Below are 18480 nucleotides of genomic sequence, written 5' to 3' on the forward strand. Positions count from 1 at the left end.
TGTTCTGTTCCTATTAGCTTTGCTTTGTAACTGTTAAGTTCTGCTCTTTTTTTTGTCCCAGCTTGTAAAGAGAAACACTGAAAAAAAATTTTGATTGTAGGTAGATGTGTTTCTCTGTCAAGTTCTTCTGTGCACATGTTCATAGCAGACTCCCCTGCTACCTGAAGTGAGTCTTGGTGAATATTTCCCTTTAATTTGTCAGTGGGTCAAAATCATGGATATGTAGGCTTCTTAATTGGGGCTTAATAAGATGAATTGATACTTCTTGTAATTAAAGAATGAAAATGGTATCGGGAATGCCTGCTGTCCTGAGTAATGTATTTGCAGGTGGAAGCCTGGCAGATTCAATTTCATGGTGTCACAGTGTAAGTGCAGACATCCGTGGGAAAATGATCAAATGTGAACTCATCAGGGTGAATGATGGTTTCTGAGGGAAAGTAGTGAGTGCTCTTAGGCTAGCGAAGTAGGAAAAGACAGAATGTTTGGTTTGGGTTTGTTTTTTTTTTTGGTGTGTGTACATTTTGAACTTGCCATAATTGATGTTTAATTCTTGAGGTTTTTTTCTTACAGAAGTGATCCTGCAAACACTGATAACTTAGACCATCTTCATAGGCCTAATTTGCTTTCTGGAGAAAAGGACTAAGCTCTCGGTCTTGGGGAAATGACTATTTATCTTCTTCAGCCATTAAAAATAAAAAGTGACATTTCTATGCTATGAAAATAGGAAGGTTTAACAGACTTAAACAAGTAAATATTTTAGCCTTCAAAGGGTGTTCAGTGGTCCCAGAACTAACTGGATTTCTATGTGGTCATAGAAACAAGGCTAATTTACTCTTCCCCTATAAAATTGTTCTTCCCAAGTCACATCTGTATACCATATTTCACATGGGTTTTGTTTTGCTTTGATCAAATATTTTGATGTAGATTTTAATGTAATTTGAGTTTACTAGAGTTTTTAATTCTCTTTTAAATTTTTTTAAAAATATTTTTAAGTCTGCTCATTTCCCAAAAAACAAAATGGGAAGGGTTCTTTCTCTGAGGCAACAGACTGGGGCTGTGTACTGTTTCCTTCCTGATGGAAGTGTAGTATAAATGAGAAACCTCTTTGAGAATGAAAATATGAGAATATTTTCTTTGTAGTGGATAAACCTACTTTGTTGTTAGCCTCTGAAGCTTTCACTCTCAGATTGTGAACGGAGTATAGTACTAGGTGGCTCTTCATTGCCACGCCTGGAGCCTGCTGCGAGACTCACCATCTTTACCCATAGCAGTAGCTGCCTCTTGGGCTGGCTTGCAGTGCTGGGCCCAGGCGAGGCCGCAGGCCCAGGCAAGGACATGGGCCCAGACAGCTGGGTGCCACTGGGAGCCCTGTACAGACCGTGCGGCATAACCCAACTTGGCTGCACTGGCAGGCCTGGACAACAAAAGGCACGCATGTGTCCTTTCTAAGCTTCATTAACTCTTTTAGAAGAGTGTGTGCTACATTGACACATTAATTAGTTGCCATGCTTTCTTTTGCTCCAAGTTAACCTATGCTTTGGTCACTTGATTGAAATTACTGATAATTGCAAGGCTGTTAGAGGTCTGTTTATGCGAAGTGTGCTTAAAGGGGCTTTGCTGTCTGAGTGAGCAGGCAAATGTTTCATATCACTTGAGGGCTGCTGGACTGTGCTTGCCCCATGCTCCTCTCCTTAAAGAGAGAAAGAGCAACCAAGGAGAAGCAAAGCAAAGATGGAAACAACAGCATAACAAGAGAAATCACTGCTAAAGAAACCAGTTCTTTGTTGGAAAATAAATGGAATAATGAAAGAGTGGTCTGATAAGAAATTATTAGACAAAGAAAATATTTACCGTGTTATTTCCTATGTTATAATATCTTTCAGAAGTTACTGTCTTTTTCTGAAAGTTCATTACATTTTTAAACTTTTTACGAGTGCTGAATAATGTATTTAACTACCACAGAAAAAGAGTAAGATTTTGGTTGTTCATTTGAAACTTTCTGGCTAAATCAAGACCCCCCCCCCAAAAAATGTACAGGTTAACTTAAGCTGCAATAGTTTTGTGGATCTCAATTTTGTTGTATAAATGTTCAGTATTGTGCTATGTTTAATATTTTCCTTAACAGGGGTAAGACAAAAGTTACCAAACATTATTTGTATTGTAATTTTTATTTTGACATTTTGTCTCAACTTTTCTCCACTACTTTAGTCAACACTAGCACATGGAATCTTTATGTAGTTTTGATTTGCCCCCAAACAGGATCAGGTTTTTTAGGTTTATTGGTAAATTATTCAAGTGAAAAATTTCACTCTGAACTGATTTCTATGATTATTTGCAATATGTATTTTTGATTGGCTAAACATTGGTTAATGAATGCTGGAAGCACAAACACAAAAAAGATGTTTTTAGCCAAACTTTATCCAGTTATGTCATCTTAGCTAAGGTCTCAGTTTTCAGAAACCAGAGTGACATAAAGGCTGACTCTGTCCACCTGTATGTGCAAACATTTGCATTCAAATGTTGCAGAAATGTCCATTTGAGTTTTCTGATTTGTAGTTACTTTAAATTGGGACATTGCACTTAGTGTAAACCAGGACACTTAGACCGATAAAGCGTGAACTGCTGTTTTGAGGTGTGTTGTAATTTTCATGCTGTAATAATTCACTGTGAAAAGACATGGGACCTTTTTCTCAAATCTATGCTATAAAATAGGGTCTGCCATTCAGACTGAAAGCTTTTTCTGGACAGAGATGCGTCATTCTTACATATTGCTATTATGCCTTGCACAATGGGATTGTTCCTTCTTAGTACTACCGCTTTTTAAGTAATAAATGTAGCAGTAAAAATACTTTTTCCTGAACTTATTTCCTACAAAAAGTGTCATTATCTTGCTGCCAGGAACATTAAAGTTTCTTTTTTTTTTTTTCTTCAGGTGACCTACTTTTTAAGGTAGATTTAAAATTCTTCGTTTTTCAACAGCCAACCTTTCTGTATTCTTTATTGTGTAAATCTCAGTTTCTGTGTCATTTAGTGCATTGTGAATAATTTTAATTATACTTAAATTTTCAATTTTAAGTTTGTGCCGTGTTTTATGACGTAAACCAGGAACATGATCATGGATCTTAGGTTGTTTCTGGGAAACAGATTGAGTTTTATACAAACATAAATATTTAAGTTCATCAATGTAGAAGATAAGATTGCTTTGAAAATTTAGAAAATGTTATTTAATTAGCATATTTTCATGTCAGGGTATTCACATGTTTATCGTAGGAGATTTGGTCGATTTCTTATTCTGACTTTTTAATCTGTTAATGAGTTAAAGTATAGGACCACTTAGTGTGTGCAAAAAAAAAAAAAAAAGTTGTTTGGGTACTTGAAAGTAATGTACTGTAGCTTTGTAAAGTAGAGCAACCCTTCAAGTTTCTTCATGATCTGTTGCTCCTCCAGGAGACCTGCAGTAAAGGGAAAGTGACCCCCAAACACTTCAGCACTGATATGGGAAAAGGGCTTTTTTATAGTGGCAAGACAGCCTGAATAAAAATAGGCATAGGCTGCTTTTCTGCTCTCTGTTTTAGCAGCTACATTTGTACTGTGCTTTCTTCCAAGTGTGGTATGAGGTAGGTAGGTAATTCAAGTTACTTTTCTGCTATTACATGTTTTCAATATTACAATAACTCAGCAAGATTTTTTTTTTCATATAGGTGTATAGTGTGCAGTGCTGTATTCTAAGATTTGATGCAAAGGACCACTTTAGCACAGATATACCATAACCATCCACAGATACGTGTGCCACAGCTTATGGAGGTTTTTTTCTTTCATTGTAAGGAATACCATCTGTCTCCTTAAGAGTTTTGAAATCTTTGCTTGCTGGGTGGTTTCTGTGCAGGGCTGAGGTCTCTGGACTGCCACTTTTGTTTCATGTGCTACCTATGAGACAACTTAGCCTGACTTCTTAGTATGTGATGATGGGTGTGTGTTAGCATGTGGTGGTCTCACCTGACCATCATTTGACTCCCTTTCCATTTGTTACACCTCTGTTTTACTGAGGGAATTCTGTTACATTGATATAGTTTTCTCTTCCTCCTGTCAAGAAAAGAAATGAAAATGAAGTATTTCCCAAATACTGACCCTAGCTAAATCATCTCGGAATGAGTAGAAGTCTGCCCATCATTACAGGGCTGTCTGCCTTTGTCTCTTACATTTTTCTCTGTCAAAGCAGGTCACTGTCTATACTGTTGATGACATGAGTTTGGCCACCTCCAAAGGTGATTTATATAAAAAAAAATAATATTGTTAAATCGCTGGTGTTATGCATGCTTATTTGTACTGTTTGCTTGTCATGAATGACAAGTTGTTAACTGCAATCTCATTTCGTTCTTCCCTGTTTGGATCACACATGTGCAGTCACCCCAGAGTTGCTGTCATGACTGAATTAGCGGTGTTTAAATAAATGACTGCCAAGTATAGCCTGGAAGGAGTTAACAGAAGTTGTGTTCCTACTGTGAAGTGAGAATACCTTCCCTGCTGGTGCAGGGGACTTGGCCCTTAGGGCATAGGCTTGTGGAATAGAAAATGCTGTTGATTGCGTCTGAGGGATCATAGAATAAAGTATCTGAAGTGCTTTTATGTGAGAACAAAAAACCTTGCACAGGTATTCTGTACAGCCCCGAAGAAGACTCTTGCTTCTCATCCTCAGTTTAGCTCAGGGTTCTCTCATCATAATTTAAAGAAGCAACTTTGTGACCTGAATGCGTACAGATGCTGAAAAGTTCAGTTACCAAGTTACTGCTTTAACCTTAAATCACCTGCAAACTTGTACTGTTTCACTTAAGTTTGTGCTGTGCTTGCTGGTACTATTGCTGAGATGAGCAACTTAACTTGCATGGTCAAATAGTTTGTGCCAGACACAGGATGCTTTTCTGAGAACCAGAATGATGTTGCTTTGTAATTTATGCAGGAAACCAACAGTACTGGAACCTGGATGATCTTTGAGGTCCTTTCATACCCAAAGCATTCTGTGATTCTGTTGTTAAATAAACTCTTTGCTGCAGTGAATAGAGTGATATCAGTGTGGAAGGGGAAGTAATCTAGAAAGCAAATATGTGGATCTAGGTGTCTTTTTACCAAAGCTAGCTGCTTATATTGGTGATGTGCTTATGGGCAGGAGAGTCCACTTTTAAAGTAAAAGTTCCAAGTATCTTGTTTCTCCCCAGGTGTAGGACTTGGCTTCTCTGTTGAACTTTGTAAGGTTCATGTCAGGTGGTTTCTCCAGCCTGTCAAGTTACCCCAGAGCAGCTGCACAGCCCTCTGGCAAAATATACATTCCTTCTGTTTTTGTGTCATCAGCAGACTTGTCGAGGGTGCACTCAGCCTCATCATCCAGATCTGTAATGAAGATGTTGAACATGATTGCACCCATTATTGATGCTTGGGGTTATACTGCTAGTTACTGGCCTTTAACTAGACTGTCCCACTGATCACAAACTTCTGAACTTCACTGTTCAGGCAGTTTCAGTCCCTCTCATTGCCTGCTCATCTAGCCTGTGCTTCATCAGGTTTCTCTGTGAGCGTGTTATGTGAGACAGTGTCAAAAGCCTTACTGAAGTCCAGGAAGACAATATACACTGCTCTCCCCTCATCTATTAGGCCGGTTGTTTCATCATCGAAGATGATCAAGTTGGTTAAGCATCGCTTTCCCCTGGTGAAGCTATGCTGACTCTTCATGGTGGCTTTTTTGTCCTTTCTGTTCTTGGATATTTTTCCTAGGATTAGTGATTCTGACACATTCCTAGGTATGGAAGCTGACCAGCCTGTGATTCCTCAGGTCTTTCCTACTCCCCATCACTCTGCTCCTACTCCATCCTGGGAACTGGCTTTAACACTTTGTGATCACTGATCATAGTAGCTGCTCTTGTGACTTTATTTCAGGATTCTGTTTCTTGTTGTTTTGTTGCTGATTTTTTTCCTTTGGTCTGATTTTGGTCTGTTTTTGCAAGGTTGGCATTCAGATGGATTTTTCACTCTATCAGCTCCCTGGATCACCACTTTTTAACGCCAACGCAGGGAGTAGAAGAGAAGGTAGGAGTATGGCAAAGCAGAGTCAGCAGTTAGTGTTGTCGAGCCACGAGTTCACTTACTGTGCAAGTTCAGTTAGTTTTCCATGTTGTGGTTGGAGCTGTCACATGCATTTCTTCACATGAAAAAGGCATCAGGTAGAGGTTTTTGGCAAGGTATTTTGTTTGTAGTGTTTTAATTTCAGCTTGATGTTGCAGTAGTTGGGCAGTGATTACTTCTGATGGACATTGTCTAGGCAGTAAGTGAGTTTTAGATTATGCTTTAGAACATTGTGTTAGAAAATCTTGAAAAAGATAAACTCATGTCCAAACTGTCTGCTCTGGTTTTGCCCCAGCCAAGGACTAAGCACGGTGCAGCCACCTGCTCATTTGCCCCTTTCAGAATGGGGAAGAGTGAGAAAACTCATAGGTTGAGATAGAAAACAGTTTAATAGGACACATATATAAAAAAAGATGATAATAACAACAACAACAATAATATATACACAAAACAAATTATAAACAGCACAATGTCTCTCCACATGACTGACTCTCCTTTGCCCTATTCCTACCTTCTCTTCTACTCCTTGCATTAGCCTTAGTGGTGATGCAGGGAGCTGATATGGTGAAAAGTGCATCTGAATGCTAATGGTGTCAATGCTATGGGACCCCTGGCTGCTGTACGAGACCTCCAAACTACCCAGACTCCAGCCCACATGCACAAGCAATGCAAGACAAGGCAGGTGTTCAGCCATCTCTAGGAGAGCTGGGCTTCATCCCATGTAACAGTTATTTTGGAAAATAAATGCCATCACCCTGAAGTTGATGCTGCACCAGCCCCCCAGCTGCTGCTGTGCAAGCCCTCCAGACCCTCAGCTGCCACTCAGCCTTTCAGCCCACCCACCAGTTAAAAATGGAACATGATGTTGTATGGTGTGGGATGTCTCTTTGGTTGATTTGGGTCAGCTCCCCTGGCTGTGCCCACTCCCTGGTTTTTGGGTGCCCTTGAATTCTTATTGGCAGGGCAGTATGAGCAGCTGAAAAGTTCTTGAATGCTTGGCAACAACTAAAACATCTGTGTGTTATCAACATTATTCTCATCCTAAACCCAGACCACAGCACTGCACTGGCTCCTAGGAAGAAAATGATCCCTATCCTTGCCAAAACTGGGAAACTGGCCCATCTTGAATATTGCAAAGTTGTTACTCTTATCCAAATTGCCACGGTCTGCATGTGAAGGTATCCCCTTTGCTGTAGCCAGACTACAGCTTGGCCCCAAAGAGCATGAGTGTATTACCTCTGTATTCTGTCACTTTCACAGGCTCCTGATTTAATTAGGAGTTGCATTCCTAGGTTTTGGAAAGCTGTATGAATTTGCTCTCCTCTCTGTCCTTCGTTATGCCTGTTTCCTGATTCATACCTTGGTGTCTCTGCTTCTTGCCCACACTTCTGTGAAGTGTCTGGGAATAGTTCTTGTACAAACCGCTACCTTTATGTTTACAATACCTCTTTGTTACCCAACTTTAATTCTTTCTTTGTGTCCAAGTCTCTCACTTGATTCAGTCACAGCTTGTTTTACTCCACTTCTTTGTTCATAAGAGTTTCTGAATCATACCCACTTTTGCATTGGATTTTTTATCATTGTTTTGCTTGTTCTGATGGCAGTACCATTCATCCTTCTTTCTTCATTTCTTGTCATGTATTGTGCTTCTCTGTTGCTTTGTCTTGCGGGCTTGATAACTTTTTTTTTCCCTGTTTTTTCTCTTCCCTCTAGACTTATGATGCTTTTCTTTTAAATTGAAAATATGTGTTTTAAAATCTATATTTTGGTTTCTGTTTGGAAAAAAATGCCCTTTCCTTTTGATAGAGCAGTAAAAAAAATTAAAATAAAATAATTGTTCTGTGCACTTAAATTTCTTCTATAAAAAAAGTTTATTCAAATTAGAAGTGTTCATAAATATAATCTGAATGTTTTGTGTGAACAAATTTCAGCTGTGGGAGGCTCACCATGAGACTTCCAGTGTGATTCACCCCATTTGTTGCATGCTGATGTCTCTCTTTCTTTGCTAAGGTTCCAAAAACTTTTGTTAAACACCTACCTAGAAAACTAGTTTGCTTGCTTATCTATTTCCCCTATGCTTTTGGGACCTAAAGCAAAACAATTGCTAAGCCAAATATGTAACCCCTGAACAACAGTGGCAAGAATAAACAAAGGCTGGCCCTTTTCCTATGCACTGCCTGCCTGCTAGTGCTAAACGAAGAGGAAAAAAATCCCCCGACAGCAAAACCCTCAGGAACCAAATCACAGCTTTATACTTGAATCCAGGAACCTGCGTATGTGGAAGGTAGTATAAATCATAACTATGTTGTGATTTTACTCTCCTGTCACCCTTTTTCAAAGTAGAAGCCTTTTCTTGGCGGTCCAGCATTTTTTGTGGGAGTTTTCATAGAGTTCAAAATACTTTAATTGAAAGAGAAATTGCATTACAAAATAGGTACATATGGGATATGTGACCTTCATAATGAAAAATGATGTCTCATTATTTAGAAAAAAATTAAATAATCATGTATTATTTTTAGCTACTTGAGCTCTCTGTCCACACAATTATATTTAGCAATACTTGAAAGTCTAAGCAATGTCTTGTCACGTAAGTAGACATGTAAATGATATTTTATTATTTTCCTTCCAAAATTAGAGTGAACTGTTGAATTCAGGTCTCCGAAGCATGATTTTTCAGTATTTTCACTGACTTTTTAATATTCAATTTAATCATTGCGGTTTTTTCAAGAATGCCAACAGAATGATTTTCCTGTTGGAAGCATCCTGTTTATGGAGTGTAATAGGTGCAGTGTAACTACTGTAAACACAATTTTTCATTGCATTTAAAATTAGTAGACCAGAATTTTCCAGTGTTCATGGCATAAATTATAAAGGTGTTGGGCACACAGCATGTATTTAGCCTCACCCACATGAAAAACTTCCATCAATTCAAAGATATGTTGGGGGTGGGTGTGTTAATTATTTAATTTTGGTTTTAAATCCTGCCTTTTTAAAATAGGATTAAAAAAAATTCTGAAGAGAAACTATTTTTTATTTGGGGGTTGTTTTGGGGGGTAAATTACTACTTTCATGACAGAAGTGTTAGCCTTTCAACTTGAGATTTTGGTATATGAAATATGGGGTTTGGTGCTATCAAAGACATTATGTGTATTTAGCACATTATTTTTTGCCTAACACCTTTGGGTTTGGATACTGCGCCACAGAAGTTAATAAGTGATAATTTTGTTCATTATCATTTAAAAAATGGAATGTTGGGTGTTACGGTTATCAGCTTCCTATGGGCTCTGTCTCATTTTCTGCTGTTGTAAGCTGTAAGTGGCATATGGGGTCAAGCTGTAGTTCTCATTTCCCAAAACATTATCAATTAGGATGTTGGCTCTGGGACATGTGAATATGATACAACTATGAAATGCACTTTTGAACTTCATTGCATATCAGTAAATCTGTATTGCTAGCTATATTTCATGGGTTATAAATCAGTAGCAATACTGAATTTTTCCTGTTTCCTGTGGCTCGAAGCACATTCCAAGTGTTTTCATGTGATGGGTTTCTTGTTGGGTCCCATCCATCTTTTAGGAGAGAATTCTGGTTCCACAATGGTGAGGATTCTTGACAGCTCAGTTTCTCTGTTTGAAATTCAAAAGCCCACATGTTTCTTTCTCACAACATGCTCAGATGGACTCGGGGAAGCAAATGACTAAAGCCAAAGATCTGAAAGACGGTTGCCTACATATGGTTGCTTTCTTGACCAAGTATATTAAAACGTAATTTTTATCTTCTGGTTTTTGGGACTTCAAAGTCTTCACTCACATAGGAAAGTCTTATCTCTGAGTCCTGAGATTGCTTCTGATAAAGAAGGCTCACAAACTGACAGTTCCTGACCTTTGGGCAGGCAAAGCCCAAGGGAAGGAGATAGTGTGAAGGTTAGTTTGTCTCTTATCCTTTGAGTTGTGATTCATCCTTTTAATGTTGAGGTCATTGTCAGGACAATATGGAAGGACATATGGTTACTACTGCTGGGCTACCTTGTTGGAAAATAGAGGGTCTCATTGTATTCTGGTTCTGCGTAAACTTTAACCTCTGGAGCCACAATTCAGCAAAATAAATAAAACAGTGAAATCCTTGTCTGATTCCACCCCACTCCCCCTTTGCTACCTAGTCACAAATGCAGAGAACTGAGTCAAACACACATTTATCGATACACATTCACAGCAGGCTTTCATTTATGTTTAGTGCTGTGGTTTGTGGAGAAAAGCCCCTCTCTCCTGCACGGTTGTTTTCATTTTGAGCTTGTCACAGCATGCAATCAGTGTCTCACTGAGAGCAGTGCGAGGGTAACTTCTTTTTCTCAACCACAGGACCTAGAACTGAGGCAAATTTTGAATTTTTGAATACGGAAACTGCAGTGCTGGGCTAGAGAGTGTGTTTATATCCAACCTAGCTATGAAAAGGAAATAAAGCTTAAGTAAATCAAAGCAAGCTATAGAAATAATTTCAGCGTCGCAGCTAACAAGCACAGTTTAACTTTGGAGTAGTTTTCTGAACAATATTTAATCTCTGCAATAAGGTATTGATAGTAATGATAATAATTAGTGTAGCATATCTCTTGAAGCACATTGTGCTCCACTGTACCATAGTAAGCTCGAAAATGAAACACAAGCCTCGTGTTTACATACAAGGTCTTAGGGAGGAATTTTGTTAGGATTATAGGTCAGGAGTTTGTGTTCCTGCTAATGTCTGTCAACCTCCCACATAGTAAGTACACAAATATACCTATATAATGAGATTTGAATTTGAGGTTCTTTGTGAGGCTTTTCTAGGATATGGCTGCATGAGCAGTATTGCATGTGTCCTGTTCCCAGGAGACGTTTGGCGGCTCCTCGGGCCTGCAATGACCTGTGGCTTAGGCCTGCAGCAGTGATGCTGTGCGAGATGCAGGTAGCATGGCGCCAGGAACGGATGTTTTTCCCAACAATTTGTGGGCATGTGTGGGCTTGTGAGCTGTTTTATCTAATGAGCTTCTGTTTACCCAGGACTGAAACTCATCGAACCTGGAAGCAGCCCAGTGGCTACAGGACCATGGTTAACTGTTTGGGTTTTTTTCTACATGTAAAACTACCTGTTTCCTTGACTTTTTTTGCAGTTCCCTTTGTGTACAGTTTGTCAAATAATGAACAGAGAGTTTTTAGAAAATGATTCATCTCCCCTTTACTGCTACAGTATAGAACTGTGAAGATGAGCTAGCACTGTTGCTCCTCAAGAGCCTTTGGTTGAAGTCCTGGTTGAGTTACTTCTGTTTATTTATCACATATTAAATTAGGCATGAGTTCCTCTTTCATCCCTAGCTTGACATATGAAAAATAATTGTTTAATAATGTTTCAGAGCCTTGAGAAATTAAGAGCATCTTAGCCAGAGGTTGAGAAGATGTCTGGACTGTCTCCAGAATTCCCAGTCTAATTACTTTCTTCTTGTTGAACTGAAGCAAATTTATCTTTAGAAAATATGAAATGTCAAGCTATGAGTTCCTGTATTAAAAATATTTTTCAATTAAAATAACTATGGAAATATGTGCATAGAACTAACTTATCCTAATTGCATGGTGAGAAAATTAATTTCCATAGAATTACAGTAGAAATATAATAATTATCATTACTCTTTTGACCCAGCAGTTGACAAAAGAATAATAACCTTTTTAGAGGTGTTTTTAAGTTAACCTTTTCAGCACGACTCATCTCTGATTTCAACACATGTTTTAATTTTCAAGACTGTATGCAATAGATTAAAAAGGTAATACCTGCACTGTTTTAACTTGTTGGCTTTTTTTCAGTACTTCCCAAGTGAAGGGGTTGGATGAAATGGTATTAGGATTTTCAGGTACATTTCTTAACTATTTCTGGCTTATCCCCGTTAAAGGGAAGGTGCAATGGCAAAGACAGGATTTCAGGAAAGGACGGGCGTGTTGCCTTCTACAGGAACAAAAAAAGCGATCTTAGGAGGGAAAGTGTTGGGTTTTGTTGACAATTTATAGGAAGACCATAGTATTAAGTACTTAATGCCATTCTGTTAGCAGTGGAGCTGCTGACTGACTTTTGTTAATGGGTTGACACAGGTTCAATCAGTTGATTCTGAGGTGAGGGCCGTGTTAGACCTTGTGTGAAACCTTGTGTGTGCCAGACTGAATGCCAGTCTGTGCAGGTAAGGATACTGATTCTGGATACCAGCCGACTTCCGTGCCTGAAGAAAGAGGTCTGGAGAGCATCTAGGCAGTGGGATGCTGTAGCTGCTAGCATCAGCTGAGTTGAAGAATTGACAGTTAATCACCAGCATTAGTGTATGCCTCTAACATTATTATTATTATTTTTTTTTTGCTGGTAGTCATGGTAGTCAAATTAGTAACTTAAATAGCTATACTGAAGAATGCAGTTTTCAAAAAAATGTATGAAATGATGAGTTGAAAGTATGACTCTTCAAGAGGTTGGAATATTCTGCTGAAGACAGAGTGTGGAGGTGTCTGAGCGTGGAACGCAATTTAGCTGGAGAATATCAACAAAGAGCATTGCCATATGAACTAAGCAAAAGGAAAACAACCCAAATACCTCTAAATGATGGTAATTACACTGAGTAGCCTGTTACGGAATTGACTGGGGGCTCCATCTGTCATGGAAGTTGTTTGAGTTTTCAGATTTAATTCTTCTCTCATATGAAGTTATGAAACATTAAATGTGCTTCACTCACACAAATTAGACTTTCCCATTTCTAGATTAGTTCTCCATCAAGGCTGTGCCAGGGAGTTGAAGGTTTAAAGGGAATCAAGGTCTTACAGAGGGGAAAGAGTATTTGCCTCTTGCTGTCTGCTGTGCAGGATTGCATCCGGTGTTGTGATCCTGAAGGCAGTCATTGTGTTGGAGGCCACAGATGCTGAATTTTGTCTCAGAACTCATGAAGCTACCTGTAAAGGGGCAGAACTCTTTGTATTTGCTGATCCTTTTGAGTTGGAGGGAAGACTACTAGGTTAACTTCAGCAACAATGTAGTGGCCATGCCCACATCGCCTGCAGGGAAAGCTGAAAACAGGGATGTAAATCTTAGAGTATGTCCATAGGGCAAATCTGTTAGTCTTGCGTTCTCAGGTACATGGTGCTCACCTTCCACTCAACATGGAGTTAATCTGGTTGTGAGAGGTGAAGTTGTCCTGCATATGCGTAGGAGAATTTCTCATGGGAATAAGTATCGCTTCTGGACTGGCTGGTTCTGCCTGTGTTCGGAAGTGATCCAGCACTTTCTATCAAATGAATAATGAACTACTTCCCACCCGGAAACTTGTGCTGTGTCTTGTCTTTCTAGCTCAGCACGCTGTCCTTGCCAATTTATCTTTATTCATGGTCTGTGGAAAGCACTGCTTGAAGGCTGTGTTGGTCTCAGAGCAGCTGGCATAACGATGCCTGGTGGTTTTTTTTTCCTGTTCAGTTTTGCACTTTAGAAAACAAGTAAATATTGTTTGGATTAAAGAAACAAGTTATGTAAAATTTGCTCAGAACCCTGCGTCCATCTTCGGTTTAATCACCTAAGAACAAATGGGATTTTCTGTTGGGAAGTAGTTTTATATGTATTTGTGTTACTTGTCCTTGTGCAGTAGTACTGCCAATTATATTTATTAGTCCTAAATATTAAACAGCTGGCAGGATTCCATTGTATATAAATAAGACATTTGAGACCTGGACGAATGCCATTTCTGATAGAGCCAGCTGGTGCTTTTTACAGTTACATTCAGCACAACACTACTGAATTTCACTGTAGATTGTGTTTTTAATGACAATAGGAGAACACGGGGTGGTTTGGGATTTCTGTAGGAAATGCCATTGTGTAAAAATACATTGTTTTGAAAGACTAACTGTACCAAGGAAATGCTATATTATGCACCTGTTTTGTGCATTTTGATGTAAATACTTTTGTGTTTATGTTTTTTGCTGGCAAATACAGAGCAGCAAACTGCAGAGGCTTTTCAAATGTGAATTTTTAAGTGTTCCTGTGCCACAAATGTTTTTTGCTTTCTCTACTGCTTTGTGGGTTTTTTTCTATTTAATTAATGTTTTCATGCTTAAAAATTCCTGCTTGCTGCTGCTTTTCAAACTGTTTTCTAATGGTTTGGGGGTTTTATTGGGGGGAGGGTGGGGGGAGAATGTTGTTTGGTTTTGTTTGTTTAGTTTTTTTATGAAGGCACAACAATCAGCTTCTTGTTAGAGTCCAAGTAATAAAAATAGTAACTTATCTCCCCACTAATAATTTGTTCTTAGTCTGTGTATTAGAAAACTGAGGCATAAATGTAGACTAGTGGTATCTTCAGACCAAACCAGCAAATATTTTTGAGAAGATCTGGCTTCTTTCCATTCTTGAATACCTGTGCCATGATCATTTCTCTTTCACAGTGTGCCATCAGTACTTGTCTGACTGCATCCGGAGGCAGTGCTTTAGGTGAAGCAGAGGGTAATGCTGAAGTGCCTGATGCTTTTTACTCCTGTTATTATTAAATATTAATAGGAGCTTATTCTTATGAGCCATACGGCTGAAGGGTCGTATTTAACACAAGTGTGAAATTATCTGTAATTGTAATTACTGAAGACACAGTTTTTCACTGGACTGCCATGTCCACAGCCTTGGGTGAGTTCCATGTTGGATAAAAGTCTGCTTCCTGAAATACTTGTACTAAACAGCTGCTTATTTTCATCTCTGAAAGAGCTACACTTAAAGGCTGGATCTTACCTAGTCTGTACAATGCTCGTGGGTGGAAGGTGCTTCTGTGTGAGTGGTAGTTCAGCACAGATTTCAGCTGGGGCACCTGTTGTGTTGAGAACTCAGAAATCTGCTTAACCTGTGAGATAAATAAGATTGAAACCTGTTTCTCAAGGAGCCATGCAGCCTAGAGAAAAATAAAGCTGTAACTGTTTTGCTTGTCCAAGGTCTGAATGGGCATTTGAATGCTGGATTCAGATGTCTGTCAGAAAGTCAGATGTTTTCCTCATTTTATTGACCTTTCTACCTCATGATGATTTAAAGGATTTTACTTGCAGAAGGGTGAGGATGAGCTGTCCTTACAAGTTTGATGATGAGTTACTCAGCTGTCTGGCAGTTAGAGATGGGGGAAAAAAAACCAAACAACTTTCTTTATCTTTCTGCGGTTTGGTTTAATTACTAGTCTAGTATTCTCTTGCTTTCTCAAATATTATGTTTATGCATTTAGTACCTATAATGCAGTTGCACTTTTAAAACCCCATTTATTGTAATATTTATGATACCATTCTTCTCAAGTAACACCTTTTCTGAAGCTAATAGGTGTTAGTGCATCCAACATATTTGGTGGTTTTGTTTTGTGAGAGGAAGAGGGTTCAAGATTTATGTTAGGTTATGTATGTTCAAGATTTATGTTAGGTTATGTATGTATATATTATTCTGTGGTAAAATGAGGTTTATTTACTTTGAAAGGCACTCAAACTGCGGTTATATATATTGTGCTGTAGGTAGTGGAGGATGGCATAGCTGTAGTAGGTAGAGGGAGTAGGTTCTTGCCCTTTCCATCTTCCTCCCTGTCTGGTGGATTTTTCTGACCAGGATATATTACGGGATGCTGCTCCTCTCCAGTAGTCCCCTGTCAGGTCATGTGCCATGGTCTTGTGGGGAGGAGGCTTCTTTTTTTAAAGAAAAAAAGAAAGGTTTGGGTTTTTTTCCTCTCTGAGTTTCACTATTTTGGCTTTGCTTATAGTGAAAGAAAAAATTGTGGAAAAAAAAAAAACCACAGGAAAAAGGTTAAATAAAAAATTTCCATTAGATATGGTGGTTTTGGAGAATTTGAGGTAGATTTGGAGCTACGTGTGGTATGGCAAAATGCTCTCAGTTGTTGTTGGCCAGATTTAATGTCTGGATACTCTTAATGAATTTTTAGATCCACCTGAGCTCTCATCAGGCAAGAAATTAACATTTTGCTTCTAATTCTGAAACTGTTTTGCTTAGTTATGAAGGAAAACCACCTTTTAGGTTGAGGCTGTGAACAAAGTCTCCTGAGTATGGTGATCGAGCTGTCAGGTTTGTTTCATCTGCTCCCACACATGTGAAGAGTTCAGCAGATGACTCAACAGGGTGGGAGAAGAGCACAGTGGTAATACTAGGTATAACATAGACTGAACATTATTGAGTGTAATTTTATACCAATACATTCTCCTTTAAACCTTGCATTCTCTCTAATATGCTTATTTTTTGTCACAGTAGAGCTTTCATTTGTCCCAGTCATTTGCATTATGACTGGTTGATAGAAAATCATAGACTAGTAGAAGAGCATTAAGAGAAAGTGTACCAAAGTCTGCATCCTGGAAGGGTATATGCAATGATTATGGTAATTTACCTCTGTGTGTAACTTAATCAGATAACTCTTACAATGCAGCTTCCTCTTCTTTCATTTGCAATTTATTAAAAAACCCTGATAATTAAAAAATGAGAGGACACCTAGGTACCAGCAGGTAATTTCATTGACTTTTGAAAGCCAAGCATAGAAGAAAATTTTCATGGTATTTCCTAAATTTCTTAAACTTCCAAAGTGGGTAATTTTCTGCCCTCTGATCTCAGCTGATTGGTATTTATGGGTCTTGCTTTGGTGCCTTTGTTATGGGGAAAGTGCTTTCATATTGATGAGCTGGTCTAGAGTGCATTCTTCTATGATACGGTAATTACAGGGGTTTTTTTTGTAGCTTTTGCATCATGTTACTATTGTTAAACTTTCATGTTGTGTGGGAAGGTTCCACTTCTCATTTAGATTTGATTTATTTTATTCCCAGTCTCAAGCTCTTCTAAAATGTGTGCTAATTTTTGTCAGTTGTTTGATTTCCTCACTCCTCCTCAGTATTTGATCAGTTGCTTATAGAAATCTCTCCTTGAATACATTTTTGCTTTCAAGTAGCTATAAAAGTGCTTTTTCCTATATATTGACTAGTTGAGTTGGATATTGAAGTTGAGTAGGATACTTTAGAATCATGTTCAACATACGTGAAAGCTCAAGTCTCTTACTGATCTAAATTTGGATGTATTTAACATTACCATAAAAAAGTCAACAGAAGATCTGAGTACTAAACTGAAGTAGGCATTAAAATTATTTATCTTGTCTTAAATCCTGCCACATGTTTGCCAAATGTGTGCTTCAGTAGAATGGAAATGTTTGAAATATAGGACAGTGTACATTAGAGAAAGTGTGAGACTGAAAAAAGAAGAGTTTAATTATGGTAGAATTCCCTACTATTGTACGGAAAGGTTTTTAGGTCAGATTCTCTTATGCAAAGTTGGTGAGTCTTGTGGTGTTTTTTTTTTTTTTTTTTTTTTTTTTTTTAACCCAACACACCAACAATACAAATGTTATTTAGTTAAGTGGCAAATATTCCCATGCCTGAAGCTTTCAATCTTGGCCTGTTACGTTGCTCTGGTATAAAGTACGTCAGATGTTTCATACTTAACATGAATTATATCGTCAGTTAATTAAGGTGACAAGCACAAGGTTGCCAGAAGATGACTTCTAGACTTTTTTGGTTCTTTTATAAAGATAGAAATTCCTGTGGTCTTTTTTTGTTGTGGTTTCCTTCTGCCCAATATTATTCTTCAGTTTTTAGTCCCTTCTGGAAGCCTTGCTTATCACAAGGCATCTTTCTTAAGAGATTTCAGCTCAAGCTATGCTCATGCTGCTGTTAGTGGCAAATGTATGTTGAGAGTAAGACCAAGGATTCTTAGACAAGTGTTAGATATGCACCAAAAAGAAAATGAAAGTTTTACATCAGCGAGGATTAGTTTTTCACACTTAAGTAGCAGAGAGCATTGTATAACACCACAGGTTGCTTAATTTTGTTGCAGCAACAAAACCAAAAAAAAATTGTTGTGATATGAGCTTGACAAGGATACCATTGGAACTGCATTCCTCTGGTTAAGAAAGTTTTTTGGTAGCACTTCTGTTTGCCATAGTAAGGAAAGTAACTTATTGTTTGTCGGTTTCTGGCACACAAAAAAAGTGATTTTGGAAAAAATTGAAGAAAAGTCAAACTTTTTTTATGGCAATCTCTTATTTCAAATGAAATGTACTTTTCACTGGGAATGCCTGTGCTTGTACTCAGTACTGCCAGCTGTAACTTCTTTCCTTTCATTAAATTATTACTAATTTCATATGAAATTACTCACTGGGGAAAATGCTACTTCTAAATGGTATCAGTATAATATAAATTAATATCTCAAATGCCTGCTTACTAGTGGTTTTGCTACTTTCAGGAATTGAACATGTACTATACAGTTTAGGACTGTTTCATCACTTTCCAAGTGCTGCATCAAGCCCTCATATGCCTA

At 38.2% G+C, this 18480-nt stretch overlaps 1 protein-coding gene across 1 annotated transcript in view; it reads left to right on the forward strand.

Moving 5' to 3' along the window:
• EPHA3 (EPH receptor A3) overlaps positions 1-18480 on the forward strand; it is a gene marked incomplete at both ends in the record, with an annotated part of 228015 nt that overhangs the window by 49214 nt on the left and 160321 nt on the right. The window lies entirely within an intron of this gene.

This window comes from Gallinula chloropus (genome assembly GCF_964237585.1).
Source record: "Gallinula chloropus genome assembly, chromosome: 1".
Taxonomy (NCBI): domain Eukaryota; kingdom Metazoa; phylum Chordata; class Aves; order Gruiformes; family Rallidae; genus Gallinula; species Gallinula chloropus.